Source organism: Salminus brasiliensis, chromosome 4 (genome assembly GCF_030463535.1).
Source record: "Salminus brasiliensis chromosome 4, fSalBra1.hap2, whole genome shotgun sequence".
Taxonomy (NCBI): domain Eukaryota; kingdom Metazoa; phylum Chordata; class Actinopteri; order Characiformes; family Bryconidae; genus Salminus; species Salminus brasiliensis.
In genome coordinates, this window is record NC_132881.1 from 29,593,675 (window position 1) to 29,602,150 (window position 8,476).

An 8,476-nucleotide genomic window follows, 5' to 3' on the forward strand; every position below is an offset into this window, starting at 1 on the left:
TATATATATATATATATATATATATATATATATATATATATATATATATATATATATATATATATACAAAGCACTTTTAGTGTTAGTGCATGCTTGGTTTTCCTATGCAGAGAGAGTCCAATTATGAAAACTTACTCTAATGACTACATATACTAGAGGATACCCTAAATTAGTCTTCCTCTTTGAAATGGAATTCCCCAATGTGTCTTAATACCCAGCTAGCCTCAGCCTCCTTCAAAGGGCGCTCTTAATGAAGAAAATCTGTTGCAGAAGACCAAAACGATTACCCTGCTTGAAAAAGTAACCCCAATCCACCACTACCCCCAATCATTCAAATACTATCAGATGCTTTGCCTTTAACAGGCAATGACATTAATTTTTGGCTTGTAGCCACATCAGTTCCTGCAAGACTGATGTCCTCTTGCTTCTGCCTGTCAATGCTTGCTTCTGCAAGTTTGTCTCCACAACTAGGCTTTGTTCAAAGGCCCGTCTGCAATCCCGCTGGTTTTAACGATCCAAAGAAGACTTTTTTATAGATTTTGACAGTAAAGATAACTTCCTCGGATGGTTCCATGAGTGATTTTCTGAATAATTGTGGCAGTGCTGAGAGAATGGACTGAAGAATGGACTGAAGAATGGATGGAGTGTTGCTGCTTGTGATCCAGTCTCAGTACATCGCTTACAGTTTGCCAAGAGGAAATAATACCCTCAAAGAAAAAAAAAAAAATCATTACTGACCCTGCCTTGTTCCCAGCACACTCCGGCAAATGACACAATTAAATGATAGCAGGGCCTCAAAATTAGCAAAAGCCTGAAACAAAGCCCAGACCCAAATTATCAATGACTTGGTTCATTATGGAGAGAAAGGCAGAGAAAGATAATAGTAGAATGGATATAATTTCCAGAACAATTCATTTTGTTTAATGTCTTACGATGAATCGATAGCTGTGTATTGCTTAACAGTGCTGTATTAAATTTTGAATCTAAACAAAGAAAACCTTTGGGGTGTTCCCACTAACTCAGGTGAACAGATCTTTACTGATATTTATGTCATTATCATTATCTTCATCATTATCTTTAAGCAAAATGTGACACAATTGTTAAGATGTAAAAACTCATTCAGAGTGGCTTAATGCAGAGACATATAAACTCTCTAGTTATTTACAGCACTAGTGATAGGATCCAGACATCTGAAGAGTGTACTGCCTCTAAAGGCTATACCTTGATGATAGTTTTTACGTGAAATTGATTTTAAAAATGTTGCCCTTTAGACAGGTTTATCTTTAACATCGTCACGGAGAAGGAGATGACAATGAGAAGGAGATGTGCAGTAAACTGCACCAATCGCAGTGAAGATGGATGGAAAATGTTATTCCGAGGGGATCACATCCCTTTGCCAAAAATCATAAAAGATGAAAAATGAAACAAACAGAAATAAAGTGAGGTCCAGATTCAGCTCTGAAACTGTATTTTATTATTAAGTCATCAGGAACTTACAAACAGTGTGAAATCTACATTGATTACAGCTGGAGACTAACATGAAAATCTACACTGTTAAAAGGATTCAAAGGATTCTTTCATTTGAAACCGTGGAGGAACTGTGGAGGAACCTGGAGGTGCTTTTGAAAGGCAAAACAGTCCCCAACAAAAACAGATTTACAGCTATTTGACAGGTAACTATAATCTAAAATTCATATAAATGATAGGTGCTACAAAGATGTTTTGAGCAATACCCAAGAAGAACCCTTCAAAGTGGTAAAGAACCTCATCACCTTCTTCAAACGTTCTTCATGCACAATTTCTTGGATATGCAAATTGGTTCTTCTATGGAATTGCTTAAAAACCTATTATAGCCCTTTCAAGGTAATAATGTAAAATAACAACCAAAGAACATCCGGTTCCACCACTGTAAAGAAATGCAAGTCCAAGTTTCTCTACAATTAACCATTTCATGTCAAAACCTTTTTGCTTACATGTCAACGATTGACTTCCCCAGAATGATGGTAACTTGTTTACTGCCTTAAAAGTCTGATACCATTGCTTATATTTATGAAAATAAACATAACAGCAACATAGTCATGCCTTTATTTGCAGTAGCATTTCAGCAGCATTAACACAACTGTAATATAGTGTTTGACTGAAACCATCATGGCTTATTCTTCTCAGTATCATATTTTGTCTGGTCCAGTAAAGCCAGCTGCGTGTCTCTGCTTGCCGCATGTTATTGACACCACCCCGGCAGCATACTCGGCAGATGGAACCGCTGCATTCAGAAGGTGTGATCTCGTCTGTGATGAGACAGCCTTGCCCCCTCCACCCCTCCGACTCCCCACCCCTTCCCCCAGCACTTCCTTCCTCTGCACCTCACAGCTAATGAATAGAGTGATTAAAAGGGAGAAAACATGGCACGGAGCTGCTTTAAGCAGAAGCAGGGGAGCGGGTAGCTATTGACGATCCGCTTTTGCGAGTTGGGCCGACCTGTTGCGGATCTCCGCATGTGTGTTATTGATTGGTGTGTGGCTCTGTCGGGGAGTGATTGGACAGGAAGGCTAATCCTGCACATCCTCCTCCTCTCCGGAGTTAGTGTGTTTGTGTGTGTGTGTGTGTGCTCGGGGAGAAGTCTCCTTTTCCTCTCCGCTCCGCTGTGACCTGAATACAGAATGTGCTTCGGTGAGGTTCAGCCTGGGAGAGAGAGCATTGTTTTGATACGGATGTCTGCATAACTAGATGTCAAGCTGTCTGAAGGCGAGGTCATGTTAACATAAAGAAACCTGCTCTCCTCTCTTTGCTCCAAGGAACATTACAATCCAGGTATTTACCTCGCTTGCTTTACAACAGGCAATTTTCCCACTCTTTCTTTCTTGCCAGGGGGTGTTCCAAGAGGTTCCTTATATTACTGAAGAGGATGACAAACAAGGCCTCGCTCCTCTCACTTCCTTATGAACTATATACGACCCATGGCTCTTATACAAGATGGCTTAAGAACACACTGTGGAATGGACAACTGTTGGACCTCTTACCCAAGTGCACAGCAGAGGCCCAGAGGAGCGTATGTATGTCAGGGGGAAAGGAGAGCCACATCTGACACGCTTTAAATGAGGCACTGCTAAAACGCCCCGATAGCTGACAGCAATTAAGGGGCTAAGAGAATGGCATTCACTCGAGCGGCTCCTTCCGTTGCATTTAAGTTCCTCTGGCCCAGGTAATTTCGGGCCCGTAGACCAGGGGAATGAAAACAGCTTGGCTGTGCAATTGTGTGGCAGTTTAATAATGGAAATGTAAGGGTCTCAAGGGACGAGCCCATTTCTCCAAGCAACAGAAAAAGTCCATTACCCTCTGTGTTGCCTACCTAATGCTGCCTCTTACTCTTTAATTGAAACCGTTGGCTGTATTATAACACAGATAGAAAGACGCTGAAACAAAAGACATGGGAGGGAGGAAGAGGGAGCATACAGGCAGCCAAATTCAGAGGCTTGCTTTTCTTCGCCACCACTGGCAATGACAGCTCTAAAAATATGTATCCGCGAGCAGCAATGAGCATGATCTTTCCAGTGAGGACATACTACACCAAAAGCCACTCACACGCAGCCCAGACTGGAATAATTAATAACTAAAGAACTTTAATGTGATGCTTATAGTTAAATAATGCCAAATATGTCATTTAATAGAGAAGCTCATAAATTAATATCAGTCTTACCACATTTTGGTAGACTTACAGGACAATCTCAGCCCTTTGTATTGAACTAGTACACATTCAAAGGGCCTTTTTAATGAAAACTATTTTTTCATCTTTTTAAATAAAGGAGTTTGATGTAGTATGTAGGGATCTAGGTATTCCAGATACATTCAAGAGTGGAGCGATTCTTTTAGGTGATGGCCCTGGTGTTATTCAACTTAAAATGACAACATTCACAGCTTAATCAGCTGAAACAAGTTTGAATGTAACAAGTTTACTTTTTGGATGACACTCCACAGGTAGTGTGTATGCCGCACACTCGCCTGTGGGTTGGTGGCTTTTTTCTTTGCTCTTTGTGAGAAGTTTGGTGTGTCCTCATTGCAACTGTGTGGGTGCTCTGGTTTCTCTTCCCTGCTACTATGGTAGGTGAATTGCCTATGCTAAATATCCCCCAGATGTGACTGAATGGGTGTGTGTGTGGTACCCTGTGCGGTACTCTGTGATGGACTGGCACCTGTCCAGTTGGTGTTCCTGCCTTGCACTCAATGATTCCAGGTAGGCCAACCGTGACCCTGACCAGGAAGAAGTGAAATAGAAGATGGATGGATAAAATACCAAAAACACTACAGTGCAGGGTAGCCAGTCAATACAGAGCTCATTTATATATGTTATTCTTAGAGGCACAGTAACAAAAGCAGCTGTTTAAGAGAAAAGGATAAAGGGTGGTAAAATGATTTATTTTGGTACATAAACCCACACATGTCTCATACTGGACATAATTAATCATTAATAAAACATTAATAAAATATGTGAAAAAGATGTTGGACATACCCCAATATGAACCCTTTAACCTCCTCTGCACTGGTTGCTCTGACAATGAAGTAGGCCTACTTGCTAGTGATTGGAAAAAAGTAACCCAAATAGGACCAAGATTTAAAGTGCATAAGGTGTCTCTGAACTGTCACCTGTCATTTAAACACAGTTCAGACAGATCAATTGTATGTAGAACAGCTATGCCAGCTCAAATGATTGTTAACAGAAATATTGCAAGCCACATCACTTTGAAATGGGTATGTAATCAAGGCAGCCATTATGATGATGAGTGTCTACAGATATAATTTGTAAATGCATTATACAGAAGGCTGCTGCTTGTCTACAGGTGGATTATGAATGATAGCTTTGGCTTCTTTTCATGTCTGAGAAGGCTGAAAGTTCAGTGCAGCTGTGTGTGCTCTCTCTCCTCGGGTTCAAGTCCATCAAATGCAGTGTTCCACAGAAAAGGGGCTTCAACACTACGCCCCGCAGTGCAGTGTGATAATGGGGTTTCAAAGGTGTTGTTTTCAGTTGCTTCAGGTTTTCTGAAGACTTTTGTTTTCAAATCTCTCACAATGTATTTTTTATGTGCCGGCAGCTCGCAAGCATGGAAACCGGCCTCCTCGTGAATCGACACTTCAGATGCTGCGTGGCAGTCTTGGACAGACTCTTACAGAAGACTGCACTGGTTATGACTGTTTTTCATTCGGGCTGTCTATTCCACGAATTGCATTCTTTCCCTGGGAAAGAGCAGAGTCATGAGCATGGTTTGCAGCAGTAGACCCTTCCACTTGCAAACATCTCTATATTCGGCGGAGATGACAGCTTACAGATATCTCTCTCCTTCCCCAGTCTCTAATGAAAAATATAGAGCGGCAGATTCATTACTTCATTGGGCTAATTGAGTGTGACAGGCACAGAGCAGGAAGCAGGGAGGCAGGGCAAAGAAAGCTGTACCCCAACGCTGCCCAAGGCCACACTGGCAGGACAAGTCTGCTCCTGGTGCCCATGGGAATTTCACGGGAGGACTTCTGCTCAAAAGTGTGCAAATGCTGAAGCCAGCAAGGCGATGGAAGGGGAAACGCATGGGCCACACGAAGCACAGCCATTAGCTGGGCCACGGCCAAGAGCTTTAACCCATGGCACAGAGTTATAAATAATACTAAACATTTGTGTTTATTATTTATTAAGTAAACACATGGATTAATTTAGAGCCACTATTAGCAAAGGACAACACACAGCAAATCTGATAGGCCAGCAGATGCACTGCATATGAACCAAATATAAGATTGCTGAAGGGTGTTCATCCTATACGCGCCCAGAATTTTATACCAGTTCTCAAATCACAAAAACGCTGAAGCTTGTCGCTTTGAAACCAGTTTTAAGATGTGGAGACACACAGGAAATTTGATACCAGTTGGCCCAAAAGGCAGGAAAAAAGGGCTCAGATGAAATCTAATATAGCTAGATGTAGCCCTGCACCCTCTTGCTCCCACCATTTCCGTGATCTTAAGTGTCACTTCAGCTAATTAAAGGCAGCCCCGAAATAATCCTTGGCCTAGAGGAAAATCAACACCAATCTCTCCTGACCACAGAAATAAAAATCCATGACTTGTCCTTACAAATGTAACCTCTCTCCCTCTCCCTCATTCTCTCCTCTGAAATATCCAGCCGCATTCCTTTTTTCCAGATGAATTAGACCTGCTCAAATTAGCTGCTGTGTCACTGTGGTGTATGGCTGGGCACCATGGGATGAATTTAGTGCTATTTAAATAATTTCAGATGCTGCAGAGAAAAGGAGGAGGGGACAAGATGACTAATAATAACCACAGCTTTTAGCAACATGACACTCTCTCTCTCTCACTCGCTCTCTCTCTCTCTCTCTGTCTCTCTCTCTTTCTCTTTGGAGAAAATGATTTCTTACACTAAAAATATCCTTACTCCTGACAAAAATATTAGACATTCTAATTCATTAAGAGTTCCCACACTGAATGAACCTGCAGCACAATGAGAGAGAGAGGAAGAAAGGGAGAGCAAATGAATTCCGGATTGAGCATTAATTGGAATGAGAAATAGTATGGCTGATATTACCACAATGCCGAGTGTATGCATGAGCAGATTCCACGCATATTTCAGACAACAGAGGAAACAGCAATGCCGTACATCTTTGTGCCGCATTCGTGCTTCGCCACAGGCATCCTCTCATGGATCATGTCACAGTGTTACAGATGCCAAGGCAGTGTGTTTTTCCCTGATGCTGCAAAAATGTCAACAAAAGGATGATTTAGTCAATTACAGTAAGCACAATAAGCTCTGAACATGAACATGAATATTAACTAAAATAATCCAAACAATATTAAAATTTAAAATAACATGAGCACAGGTTAGCATATTGTAGTGGGTAACACCCCTATCTTCCACACAACAGACTGGGGTATGAATCAGGAACAGCACAATATACTAATAAGAGTCATTGGGCGAGACTCCAAACACTTCAATCACCCACTTTTCCAACATGATTACATTATAATCAGCTTTGGAAAAGAGAATCTGATTTTAAAAATCACAAATGCAAATGAATATAAGTCAAAGACAAAGCTCCAGCTAGAACCATGCAGTTCTTCAGCTGAAGAGGGTCAGCTTGGTGGCTACCTTACTTAAACACAGCAACCAAAACTTATAATTAACTGATGAGTTTAGTCAGCTGTGTTTGAGAAATGAAATCACCAAACTTTGCTGAACTCCTGCCCTCAAAGACCAAAGTTGCTTACTACCTAAGCTGGGTTCAGAATGGTTCACTCCTTAAGTCATTCACAATTTACTATTTAACATTTGCTACAACGTAGTTGTGTATAAATGATTGAAACTGAATCAAGTATTTTTGTATGGGTAGATATTCTATCTGAATATGGGTTTAATATGTCGGCACAATCAATTCACTAATACAAGCATTGTTTTTTTTTTATAAAATGACAAATACATTATTGTTGTATATAAAACTGGCATCTTGGGCCATCTGTGTATTCCTACGACTCCAAGATACGTCTGGCCATAGACATTATAAATGAGGAGACTGGTTGAAATATGAATAAGACTCAGCATGGCATCAGTTTACAGATAAAGTCTCGCAGAAAGAGCCAGTCAGCTTGGTGGTAATGCCGCGAGTAGAGCAGAGTTGTCATGCCAGTGGGGAAAGCCCTGCTCGATGTGGAGATTTGCACAAGGGATCTAAGCTTGGTCTAGTTTGTGGAAATAACTGCCTGGCTGTGTGGCAAAGACAGACTTTCCTATAAGGACTTTGAGTCTGCTCTAGTTTAGAGAAACTCTATTAGTTGCATCAGTGCAGCCATTTTATAAAGTCCTTAAGGTTTCAGTTACGATTTAATTAATTGTCTCTACCTGATATTAGATTGCTCTCGGAATGTATGCTCCAATCCCATATCCCACCTTTACTGCACAGCCCACACTAATGATTAACTAAGGAGCTAATGATTAAGTTATTCATAAGACGAATCAGGTATCCTATATCAGGTATCAGGTACAACAGGAAAACACAAAAACATGCAGTGCTACCAGAGCAATGTTTGCATAATTTCATCTATTAATCAGTACAACAATAGCCATACTCTGCAACAGGGATGTACAATCTCATTCACAAAGGATAGCTTTGTTTGGAATATAGCTCTACAGCTGCATTGGCTCTTTTAGATAGAACTGGACATCTGACCTCCAGCATAATACAGTCTTACATTTTTAGAGTACAGTATTGTAACTGAGAAGATTAGATAAAAGATAATGGGAAACACTTTTAAAAATTGGAAATTGGAGAGAAAATGGGACATTTCTAATTTTGGAATAAAATCAATCGATTTTTCTGAAAAAAGTACTGCCCACACAAAGACAGCTGTGACCAAATGCTGCTTCTGTTTCGGCTCCATTGTTTAACAGTTTCTCTTCTCTTAAATTTTCCACCAGGAGCATAATGGG